Below are 12,537 nucleotides of genomic sequence, written 5' to 3' on the forward strand. Positions count from 1 at the left end.
CTAACATATGACACATATTTGTTCTCTCATTCTCTCCCCAGGAAGAGAAGTGTGTTCAGTGGAGTGGGGAATTTGGGATTTATTTTTTATTTTTCAATAATAGAGGCAATGGCCCAAGTTCATTCATCTCTGCTATAGTTAAGGTTGAGAAGCCCTTTCTGTTTGTAGCTTGACTCTTCAAAGTGCTATAAAATCTGCACTGTTACTTGAATTGTCTTGAAACAGTGTGTGATTCAGCTGGATGTGGGGTATGGTTGGTGGTCCAAATTTGAAGCCATTTGACCCAGAGGTTCCACAGATACAGCCCCCTTCCAAAACACAACTTTTCTTCCAGTTGATACATTCTAGGAATGGTTTTTTGCTCACTGGCAGAGACCAAACTGGGGCTCAGATCATTGTGCCAGGTTATCAGATGTTCCAGGGTTACCCCACCACAGTGCATGGCACCCAGCACCCTTTGGGGGAAATTAAATTAAAACAATATTTGAAAAAGAGTTGATGCACACCTATCTGGAGAAGCAAAGCGACTCTGAGCCCTGGTCTACATTACAAACTTATGTTGGTATAACTATGTCATTCAGAGGTGTGGACACAGTTATGCTAACCTAACTCCGGGTGTAGACACCGCTATGTTGGTGGGAATGCTTCTTCTATCTACATAGCTACCACCTCCTGTCATCTTAGGTAGCGTTTTCACTAAGCGCTGCAGCAGGGCTTGTCTATACTTACAGCTGCACTGCTGTAGTGCTGTAAGTATACAGAAACCCTATGGTTCATATGCCTAATCATGCACCTAATGGATTACACTGCACATGTGCATAGAGAAATTTTGAAAATTACCTCTAGATCACAAGACCTGGGTGGCTCTAAGGTATGTTATAGTCATCAAATCCAAGCACCAAACCATGCACTGAGTGCAAACCTACCGCAGGACAGAAACCTGAAATAAAACAAAGCAGACTTTGGTTCCAGTCTTCGTCTATCAAAGGGGGGAGGGTTATTTTGAGGAACTATGATCTAAGTACAGCAGAATATTCAGGGGGTGCTGAAACCATTTTGGAAAGAAAATAAACTACACCTGCAAATTCTCATTGGGACGGGAAGGTGTTGGGGTGGAAGAGTAGGTGAGAATAAGGGAAAAGGGGGTTGAGGGGTAGTGAGGACAGGAGCCATTATGGGGAAGGGGGAAAAGGGATGGGTGGGGTGTCAGATAATAGGAGGCAGAAGGAAACTGGGAAAAAAGACATGGGTGAGAATGGCAGTGGGCCTAGGAGAGCATGAACCTCTTCTCAGCAGTATGATTGCAGCAGCTAAGTCCTTATCTCTCCAGCATATTTCATTTATACAATTAATCCTCTAATTTATTATTCTGTTATTGCCTCCCAGCAGATAACCCACAAAGCAGGTATTCCAAAAACACATCAATCTATAAGGCTTATCCATAACCATGCAATTCATAACATACACACCCAACACATCAACAAAGCAAAACATAATAACACACAAAATAAATGGTGTAAATTCAAACAAAACAAAAAAAAAACACAACACACATAACATTAATAACATAAATAAAATAAATGCATAATAAAAAAAATAATACAGCTAACACCAATTTTCTTAATATCTAAAAAAAAAAAAAAAAAACTACCCTACTGGGCAAAGCATCATCATACAATATACAATAACCCTTAATACCATCAGGCAAAAAAAGAAAAATTACATCATCAATTAAATCATTTACAGTAATACAATTGCATCCTAACACACAAAAAATCACACTTATATGCCCCGTAGCTAATACAAATACAATATTACATAGCAAATATACATTCTTTCAGCTAATGCACAAAAATATTCATAGCCAAACAGTTACAAACTAATTTCTTTACCTACATGTATTTACAAAAATTTCAAAACACAAAATTTTTAGCTTATATTATTTAGCAAACTACAGAGTTAACTTTACTTTACTGCCTAACATATTACTGCTAGTAGTTTTTTTTTTACCTTCTAACTACTCCTCAAGGTTATCAACCAGTTTTCCAAGCTTGTTGTCTGTGCCATTCTCCCAAATTACCTAAATTTATGCCTAAATAACAGGCTTTTTTTCTCACTTGAAAAAAAAAAAAAAAAAACTCTCTAAAAAGCTGGGGCAATTAATTCACCATCATCCTCCCCATGTATCCAAATATATCTCAACAACAACAAATCAAATGGTATATCTATATATCTGTGGGGCAGCCTGGTGCTCAAAATCAGAACATCTCCCCAATGGCAGCCATTCAAAAAAAAAAAAACTACTAAACATACTAGCTCCGCTGGCAATGCTTTTCCTCAAAAAAAGAAAGGACATACATTTTCAATCCAAATAGGAAGGGGCTACCATGGGGGGGGCATACATGCAAAAAATATATATATCCAAAACACAGTCCAACATTCATCATCAGCAGAAGTCCAAGTCAAATTTCTTCCTGCCAGTGTATATATTCTTGCTTTTCTTCACCAGGTTCTCTCAATGTCTTTTTTCAAAAAATTTCTGGACTTTGGCAATATCAACAACGTGAATGTTTTGCAAAAAACAAAAAAATTAAAAAAATCATCAGTAGGAAAATTCTCCTGATGTGAAGGGGTCTGAAGGGTAAAAAAAATGGGTCCAGTCAGTCTCCTCTCAAAAAAAAAAAAGGGGCAGCTGCTAGAATGGGCAGCTCTTCCATACCTGTGAAAGGAGACAGACAACACATTCCATCATTAGTGCAGGGGATTTTTTTGCAGCTTTCATTTTTTTTTAGTTTTTCAGCTCTCATTAGTGTGAGCTGTGCCAAAAAAAAAAAAAATGAGCTGTCTTTGATTAACTCATGCTGTTCTTTACTTGCCCTGCTTTTTTTTACTTAAACTCCTGTGTCTGTGTCAGAAACCCAGTTGTTGCATATACAGAGAAAGAAACACGTTTTTCCGGCACTGTCCCAGGCTCAGACCAGCCAGCGAAACAGTTTTATCAAAGACTGTATTTGGTTTATCTAATTTATTATTCTGTTGGAGAGTAGGGACAGGGATGCCAGTCAGCCCAACATTCTCCCCTTCTGTGCGCGCGCCAGGATCTAGTGTACCTCTGCCCATCTGAGGGGTTCTAGAGGGGCTTGCCTTTCTAGGGGTGTCTGAGCCCCTCTCCGAACTGGGATCTTGGGTGCTACGTCCCTCCGAAGGGGGTCTGAGACCATCTGTGCACCCACTTCCCCCATGTGAGTCAATATCAGGGGAAGCTGTGTCTTTCAGGATTTGGAGCTTAGGATGGTGCATGCTCAGAGCATACACCAAGAACACACTGATGACACTAGAGTGAGGAGCTGAGAACTGGCACGCTTAACACATATTACAGCCTCTCCAGCAGTGGGTAGGGAGGATGGGAACACCCACTGACATGAATGGAGCAATAACAAATCTCAGAGCTGTTGTTTCAGGCTATAGGCGTTGCCATGGGGTGTTCTCTTCCTTCTGAGAGCATCTCACTAAGACTAATGGACCATCTCACACTTCTCTGCACCTGCTATGCTACTGCTGGATGCATAGAGCCCCTCCTCCTTCTAATTTCATACAATATTATAGCCAAGAAGGAACTGTCACTAGCTAAGGTTGGAAAGCCTGTCCTGTTTAAAGGATGACTTCTACACATGCGCTAAAATCCTGCTTGCACACATTGTCTTAAAATTTCCTATGCCTCATGGGAGCGTAGATAGGGTTAGCAATAGAGTGTGGGGGTGATTTGAGCAATGGGTTCCCGAGATACAGCCCCAAGAAGAAAAACAGCATTTTATTAAGTTTACACATTCTTTAAAGTTGGAAACCAACTCTGAGCAGAAATCTGAGAATGAACTGTACACTTTGGGGAAAATCTGTGTGTGTTAAGGATTTGTTGTTAGTGGTGATTGTAAGTGGTGAGTTTGTTTTGTGTGTATGTATGTATTTGTGAGAAATGTAATCTGAGTATAGCAGAATATTCAGATGGCACTGAAACTATTTTTGAAAAGAACATAAATTATACATACAAGTGCTTGCTGGGAGGCATGGTGTGATGGGGGGTGCAAGAGTCGGTGGAATTATGGAGAGAAGGGTTTGGACTCTGGCACAATGATCAGAGCAAGGGATGGGAATATTATAGTGAAGAGGATTAATAGGAATGGGTAGTTGGGAGGGAAGAGGGGCTGGAGGAAGAAGTAGGGATTACAGTGAGTGGGAGGGGTTGGAAAATGTGAAGTGTAGCAAAGGAAGTTGGGGACTTGGGGGGGGTGGGGAGGGGTCAATTATTCTTTCCTGCAGTGTGTGCTTTGGGATATATTGGAGCAGCGATATGATCCCCTCTCCCTGCCATTTGTTCTGGGGACCCCTGCTCCTCTTGAGGTGTCTGTGTCCCTGTCCCTCTATGAGAGCTTGGATTGGGCGTGGGGAGTGGACTAAAGACAACACAAATATAAACATCTGAAAGCCAGAAAATAAATATTTAAGATACACATCACCCCTGGGTGGGGTGAGGGGAGCTACCAGGGAGTGTGTGGGAAGGGCCCAGTTTTGAGGCACAGTGGACTGGGTAGACCCGGGACATGGCTAGGGAACCTGGCTGAAGCCGGAGCAGGAGTCCCAGCTGGGGATGGGCAATGGGAGTGAGGGGCCCAGCTCAGACTAAATAAGCATAATTAAGGTAGTGTGCAGCCCTCCTGTAAGCTGCTGCTTGTGATATGTATACACAGTAGCACAAGGCAAGAGGCAGCAAGGAGCTGCCTCTTAATTGTTAAAGCTGCAGTGCCAACTAATGGTTTTATGGGACAGGAAGTAGAGGAGAACTGAAAGAATTGGTGGGAGGGCTGCATATTTGAGGGAATGGTGGGGAAGAGGGTAGAGGAGAAGATACACACCAGTCCTACTGTAACCATTGTGGAATAGAACTATCAAGATTTGGGGACCTAGAGCATGGATGAGATTTCTCTCACCAGCCCTGTTAGTCGCTGCATATTGCAAATACTTCAAAGCATGACCACTGTCCCCATTCCAATATAACAAAAGGGGGATGGCGGGGGGGGGGGGGGGTAGAGCAAGCATGTGACCTATGGAAAGACAATTGGAGTGGGCACTGGCCTGCTGAGTGACCTTGGGCAAGTCACCTCACCACTCTGTGGCTGATGAAAAGCACTATGTGAAAGCTGGGTCTTTTTATTATTACCTAGCCACAGTAGGCATATCAACTGCAAACCTAGGTGAGAACTGTCTAAATGGCTACTAACTACTACCAACAAACATTTCTCTTTCTGTTTAAAAAAAAACCCAAAAAAACCACCCATAAAACACTAGTAAATCAAATGACAAAAATCCCCAAATAAACCCTTTATTAACACAGAGTTAAGGTTGTCAGTGACGACAGTGATAGCAAGTTCAGCAAGCTCACACTTCTGATAGCCAGGAAATAGACTTAAGGTAAAATAGCCATATAACTTTAACACCCACATACCTGCCCTCTTTAGTGATGCCCCACAACACCCATACTCCCACACTGCCTTTTCATTGTAACAGACAGGTGCTTCCTGAACCTGTCCCATGCTTAAACACTCCTTCTACAGCATACCACACTTGTAAAATTTAACAATCACTTCATACTCTTTTATAATGCTTCACACTTGCACACAGGATACCAACTAAACCCATGCTTTCCCCTACCCATCATTAATTCGCAGCACAACCTCACTACTGAGGATATCTGTGGCAAAAAGAACCCATTGCCCTGCTACTGACAACCTACCTAAATCTGTATTGAAATGATGTGGACTGGAACCTCTTTATTTTGAAAACACTTCTTTCTTTTGATTAACTTCTTTCCGTTGATCACATACCTCGGAGGACTCCTACCCAGATCTCCTCATATCACAATCACAACTTTTCCAAACTGCTTCAAGGTTTCTCCACCATTCAACACAGCTATGCCTGAATGCACCTGGAGTGCATGAAGATAATTCCTACTGGCTATTACCAGCTCTGGGGGTTTGTGGGCATGTGCAGAGCTAAGGTGGCATGGACATTTACCTCAGCTCTGTATTTTCTGTTTTTCAAAAATTTGAGTTTTGCTGAACTTGATGTTCTGGAAGGGCTCAAGCAACCTTAACTTGTCAATCAACATTTGTTGTTACAGTTTACTATGACATCTTCTGAACTTATACACTCACTTTTTACAGCTGAGCTCACAATTAGGGTACATTTGTAGGCCCGATTATTACAACATACCCTTCTATAACTAGAAATATAGAAGGGGGAGGGGGAGCAGAAAGGATATAAAGTAATATACTTTTATACAGTGCTTTTCATTAGCAGATCTCAGAGCACATTACAAAAAAGGGCAGTATCTGTAATACAGTGAAAGCAGCAAAGAGTCCTGTGGCACCTTATAGACTAACAGACATTTTGGAGCATGAGCTTTCGTGGGTGAATACCCACTTCGTCGGATACACGCTCCAAAATGTCTGTTAGTCTATAAGGTGCCACAGGACTCTTTGCTGCTTTTACAGATCCAGACTAACACGGCTACCCCTCTGATACTGTAATACAGTGGCAACCACCCCCTTGTGGCCAGGGGTGCCTCAACAGTGCCCTGCTCCTGTTTTTCCTCCTCTTCCTTAAATAAAACTCCACAGCTTTGCTCAATTGCAGCCCTTCTCAGGGTCTGGATATTTTATTATATTAATACAATACCCAAAAGACACTCACAAAATGCATCTTCCATCCAGCCTTAAACTGGACACAGCCTCTCCTCCCTGAGGTACTGTCCCTTCCTCAGGGACTCTGCAGGAGACTCTCTCTTGCTACAGCTTTATCTGCTATTCCCTTCTAGCTCTGCTTCCTTTGTCTTCTCCTTATTTTCACTCACTTGATCCTCATATCTACTCCCCGCATCAATCCCAGCTCCACAGTCTCTCAAACTTGCCCAGCCTGCCCCCTGGCCTTGCTGCCTTTTATATTGGAATCACTTGATTCCTGTCAGCTGGGGCTCCTCTTGTACTCAGGGCTGACTTAAGTCCAGGCATTCCAGCCCAGGGGCAAGCCCCCCTGTTACACAATTGTCATCTCCCTATTACAGATAAAGCAACAGACATAAAATGACTTGCCCAAGATCACCCAGCAGGCCAGTGACAGAGCCAGGAATATTGGTGTTCTGAGCCCCAGCACAGTGCTCTATCTACTAGGCTACACAGTTCTAGGTATAAGGGGTTAACACTTGTTATGATGTAATGAAAGAATCCTCAGCTGGAGGGGGAATATTATTTAAAAGTTTTTAAATTACAAGATATATATTACTTGCAAGGTCTAAAAGGTTTCCCTTCTTCTATATCACTGTAAAGTGCATGGTAACTGCTTTTTGACTTTCTATGTAAAGTTGTCAAAAACATGCACACACTTGTAATTACTGTCACAACTGGGGTGTGTTCCCAGTGGTTGGAACAGGAGCCAAGAACAAGAGTTAAGGGTCAGAGACAGTACTCCAGTATAAGAAGGCCTGGAGGAAATGAGGAACAAAGCTGAAACAAGGCAAATACCACCCCCACACACAAGGAGTAACTAGTGAGCTGCTGCTGCTGCTGCTGAGCTTAAAAGTAGGCCTGCTGTCTCCCTTCAGCCAATCAGGAAGGCCAGCCAATCAGGTGGTCCTACCACAGCCCAGCTGAGCTCATTAATGTGCCTGGAGGCTAGGCTGCCTAGTCCTCAGCCTCAGCCAAAAGAGCTCATCCCTGACAATTACAATGGTCTTTTCAAAAAAAAAAAAAAAAAAAAAGGTTATGTAGTTAATATCTAAGAGTGTTCACAAGATATTTGTGTATAGAATTGCAAATGGTCACTCCTATTTCATTCCTAGGGTAATGCTATTTTTGTCTACCCATTTAGGACCCAACTTGATGCGCACTGAAGTTAGTGGGTTTCTTTCTATTGACTGGAATGCTCATTAGATCAGGTTCATAATACAGCACTCTTTTTTCTGTACATTATTATCTGAAAAGGAAGAACGCTGTCATTGTGTTTTCTAGATTTTCAGTTCTGGTCTATGAATCATTCAGAAGGTGATATGTTTTAGAAATGTTGTTTCAGCATTGATAGCTTAAGATGAGGTACCAAGATTACATTAGTAAAAGTATATGACCTCTCCAAAAGAAAGCTGTCAATACAAATGTTTTAATTGACTTTTTGGTCATTAAAGAGATTTACAATGATGTCAATGAAATTTTGAGTCTGGTTTGGTTTCTTGAGCCAAGAAACAACACTGTAGATCATTGGTCAAATGCTTAGCTGATATAAATCCATGTGGCTCCATTGACTTCAACTGAGCTATGCTGATTTACACCAGTTGAGAATCTGGCTCAGAATTTTAAACAAACCAGATTAGTCTACTTTATATGACAGGGGTTTTCAGACTAAAGTAATTAATGTTATGCTGCAAGTGATTGAGCAAACTGTAAATCAGTACTACAGCCTATTGATTCCTTCATAGTTGAGGTGAATTTGGGGTCATGAGTTCCATATGAGTTCATGAGAAATGGTTGAGCAATAAGATATTAAACCTGGATTATTTTAAAGGGGACTTCAAAATAATCATACAGTTGTTAAATTCTTTGTTTAAATGGAAAAAAGTTGAAATTCTTACTCTTATTCACATGAAATTATAAAAGGTGTGTTAGGAAGCCAAGCAGCTCCACTAGTTCAGTAACACTGATTTGCACACCGTACAGTTTTCTTTCATGTTATGATTTCGTGCAGATGATTATTAAGCTATCCAAAATCCATCTAGGTATTTGGCATTGCTACCAACAGTTCACAAACGTATTTCCTTTCTTCTGTTTTCTCATGAAAGGTTTTCTGTCAATTTATTTAGCAAGAACTCAAAGTCAAATTTCAGCAAGGTTACATGGGTTAAATGTGTGCCTTGCTTTGTTTTAGCTAACACATGGATTTGTTATCCACAAAAAATGGGTTAGTTTGATAGCTGTGTGCAGTTTGCACCAGGGGAATATTTGGAGTCAGTTCATAATCTCTATACTGTAAAGTTAATGGCAGGTCAATGCAGGCACTGAAAAATTAATGTAATCCTAGATTTAATCAGATCTAATTACTAGGTTGTATAAACAGCCACTTGAAACGTGAAGTCCTCATAACAACTGATTCCTGCAAAGACAGTAACAAATACCCTTCTTATAGCAATTGGAGTGTCTAAAGTGCTGTGTTTATCAAATATGAATTATCATAAATTATATAGACTGTATATTTTCTAAAATATTGAAGAATTTTCTTTGTGTCAATACCTGTCTGTCAGAGGATTAAATCCATCTAAGGTAGGTAGCAAAATGGCTTAGGATACCATGTGCAGGGCTTGCTTAAGTTAGGATATAAGGTGGATATTTAAAATGTTTCAAAGACATTTTAGAATTTTAGTACAGAAAGGTCAAGTTATATTTTAACACCTAGCTGGTTGAGAAAAACCCCAAAACTCCCCCTTAGAATGAGGTTTATCTTTAAAATGACTTTCCATTCCAAAATCCCTAATCATAAATCAATAATGGGGTTTCTTAATGCCCTGTGGTTATAAACATGTTATAACACTTACAATGAACAAAAGCATTTATTTATGACTTAATTTGAATTGTGCACATCTGCATATTTACATCTCCTGACTTCAAGCTGTCAGAAAAAAATTGGACTCCAAAAGTGGGTTATTTCCTCATTGGAAAAGAAATGAGATGACAAATGTGAGATGCTGTATTCCTTACCTAATTTATTTACCAGATGATCCCTTGTTAAACAGGGATATTGCAAGATGTAAGCAAAGTGTAGCTTATCAAATATAGCATCCTGTCTTAGGGCTTGGCTACACTTGAAAATTGCAGCGCTGGGAGTTACAGCGCTGGTCATGCAGCTGTGTAGGGCCAGCGCTGGAGTGTGGCCACACTGACAGCTACCAGCGCTGCAGTGTGGCCACACTTGCAGCACTTTCCAGTGCTGTATTGAGAGGTGCATTGTGGGCAGCTATCCCACAGAGCACCTCGTCCCATTTTGGCGCTGAGTATTGTGGGAAGGGGAAGGAAGTGTGTGGGTCATTCCGCTTCCTGTGCCAACGCCCCGTGGTGCATCGCTTCACATCCCAGCATTCAGTCTTTCCGGCAACGTTTGGCGCCATTGTGAGTGTCTTTCTGTTTTACTCTCTGTGTGTGAATCGCGATTTCTGTGGGAAATGGAGCCCGAGCTGCTGAGGACTGTGCTGATGAGTGTCGCCAGCACAACACGTTTGGCAGTCGAGCTATTCCTTCAGCTCCAAAGTGACAGTGAGGAGTCTGACGATGATATCGATATCGATTCGCCTGCCGCGTGTGACACTACAGTGCTTGTGGCATTCACGGAAATGCTCAGCACCGTTGAACGCCGCTTTTGGGCTCGGGAAACAAGCACTGAGTGGTGGGATCACATCGTCATGGAAGTCTGGGATGACGAGCAGTGGCTGCAGAACTTTCGTATGAGAAAAGCCACTTTCATGGGATTGTGTGCTGAGCTCGCCCCCACTCTGCGGCGCAAGGACACAAGATTGAGAGCTGCCCTGATGGTGGAAAAGCGGGTGGCTATTGCAATCTGGAAGCTGGCAACTCCAGACAGCTACCGGTCGGTTGGGAACCAGTTTGGAGTGGGAAAGTCGACTGTTGGAATCGTGTTGATGCAAGTTTGCAAGGCAATTAATCGCATCCTGCTAAGAAAGCCCGTGACTCTGGGGAACGTGCAGGACATTGTGGATGGCTTTGCACAAATGGGTTTCCCTAACTGTGGAGGGGCGATAGATGGGACACATATTCCGATTCTGGCACCCCCCCACCTAGCATCAGAGTATGTTAATCGGAAGGGGTATTTCTCTATGGTTCTCCAGGCGCTTGTGGATCACCGTGGGCGTTTCATTGACATTTACACAGGCTGGCCTGGAAAGGTGCATGATGCACGCATCTTTCAGAACAGTGGCCTGTTCAGGAAGATGCAGGCAGGGACTTTTTTCCCAGACAGGAAGATCACAGTAGGGGACGTCGAAATGCCCATTGTGATCCTTGGAGACCCCGCTTACCCGTTACTGCCTTGGCTCATGAAACCCTATACAGGGAAGCTTGACAGGAGCAAGGACCGGTTCAACTACAGGCTGAGCCGGTGCCGAATGACTGTGGAGTGTGCTTTTGGCCGTTTAAAGGCCCGCTGGAGATCCTTGTATGGGAAGCTAGACTTGGGGGAAAGCAGCATCCCCGCGGTTATATCCGCTTGCTGTACCCTCCATAATATTTGTGAAGGGAAGGGTGAAACATTCAGTCAGGCATGGACCACCGAGGTTCAAGTCCTGGAGGTTGAATATGCACAGCCAGAGAGCAGGGCTAATAGAGAGGCCCAGCACAGGGCTTCAAGGATTAGGGATGCCTTGAGGGAAGAATTTGAGGCTGAAAGCCAACAGTAATGTTTGCTGCCTTGCATGGGAGTGAAGTGGAGTTTTTACACTGTTATTCTATTATCCCTAAAATGATTTGCAGTGCCTGTTTCTTTACTGTGCTAAGGTATCTTTCAGTATCTGCTATAATAAAGACTGTTTTCAAAGCCAAGAATTGTTTTATTGAAAAGAAAAAAACTTCCTTGACAGACAGACAGACACACAACATTTCATGAACACAAGAGGGCAGGGGTGTGGGTTGGTGAACTGTACAGTCACAAGTTTGCATATGTCCTGTCTGGAGTGCTGTGCAATGAATCCTGCACTTCAGGGTGCATATACTGCATGGTGATGGGGGTTGAGTGCAGAGGGTAAGGGTTGTAGTTATCAGGGCTGGTTGGTGAACGTACAGGTGTTGGAGGCAGCTGGTGGTGGTAAGAACCTGGATGCTGGGGAAGGGGGGTTTGAGCTGACATTGGGGCACAAGGCAAAAAGCTTTGGGACGGGGAGGGTGGGGGAGTAGCACGGTAGTGCTCTGCTTGCATGGCTACGAGTGACTCGATAGAGTCCGCTTGGCGCAACAGGATGCTTAGCAGCTGCTCTGCGCTTTTCCTCTTGGCCACTGCATTTCTCTGGCGGATCCTGCTTTCCCTCTGGCGGATCCTGCTTTCCTTTTCTCTCCACTCCTGCAAGTTTTTACTCTCTCTAGCAGAGTGATCAATAACAGTTTTCAGCATGTCCTCCTTGCTCTTTCGGGGATTTTTCCTCAAATTCTGCAGTCTCTGTGCTGTGGTAGATCTGGTCAGTCCAGCAGTCAAGGTCACTTTAGAAAGGCAGAAATGGCAACATTTAACAGGGTAGCATTGTTTTCATTATCTCATCCAGACAGTAATTCCCACACACTGAAGGAGTTCTTAGTCCTCACTTTAGCATTCTTTTACCACACACATAACACAACAGAAGCCACGAAATGGTGAGTGAGGGGTGCTGCATCGAGGGAGAAGTGGGGCTTGAGTGATAGAGGGGTGCTGGTTGTTTCGGGGAAGTGCACCGAACAGCTGCAG

At 42.9% G+C, this 12,537-nt stretch overlaps 1 protein-coding gene across 1 annotated transcript in view; it reads right to left on the reverse strand.

Annotated features, from left to right (window-relative positions):
- Window positions 1-931, reverse strand: part of CEP120 (centrosomal protein 120) — an 81,330-nt gene extending 80,399 nt beyond the window's left edge. The window contains exon 1 of the mRNA XM_039544934.1: window positions 841-931. The gene's annotated coding sequence lies outside the window, so the exon portion shown is untranslated. The remainder of the gene's footprint in view (window positions 1-840) is intronic.
- Between the last annotated feature and the right edge of the window lie 11,606 nt (window positions 932-12,537).

The sequence above is a fragment of the Mauremys reevesii genome, linkage group 6 (genome assembly GCF_016161935.1).
Source record: "Mauremys reevesii isolate NIE-2019 linkage group 6, ASM1616193v1, whole genome shotgun sequence".
Taxonomy (NCBI): Eukaryota; Metazoa; Chordata; order Testudines; family Geoemydidae; genus Mauremys; species Mauremys reevesii.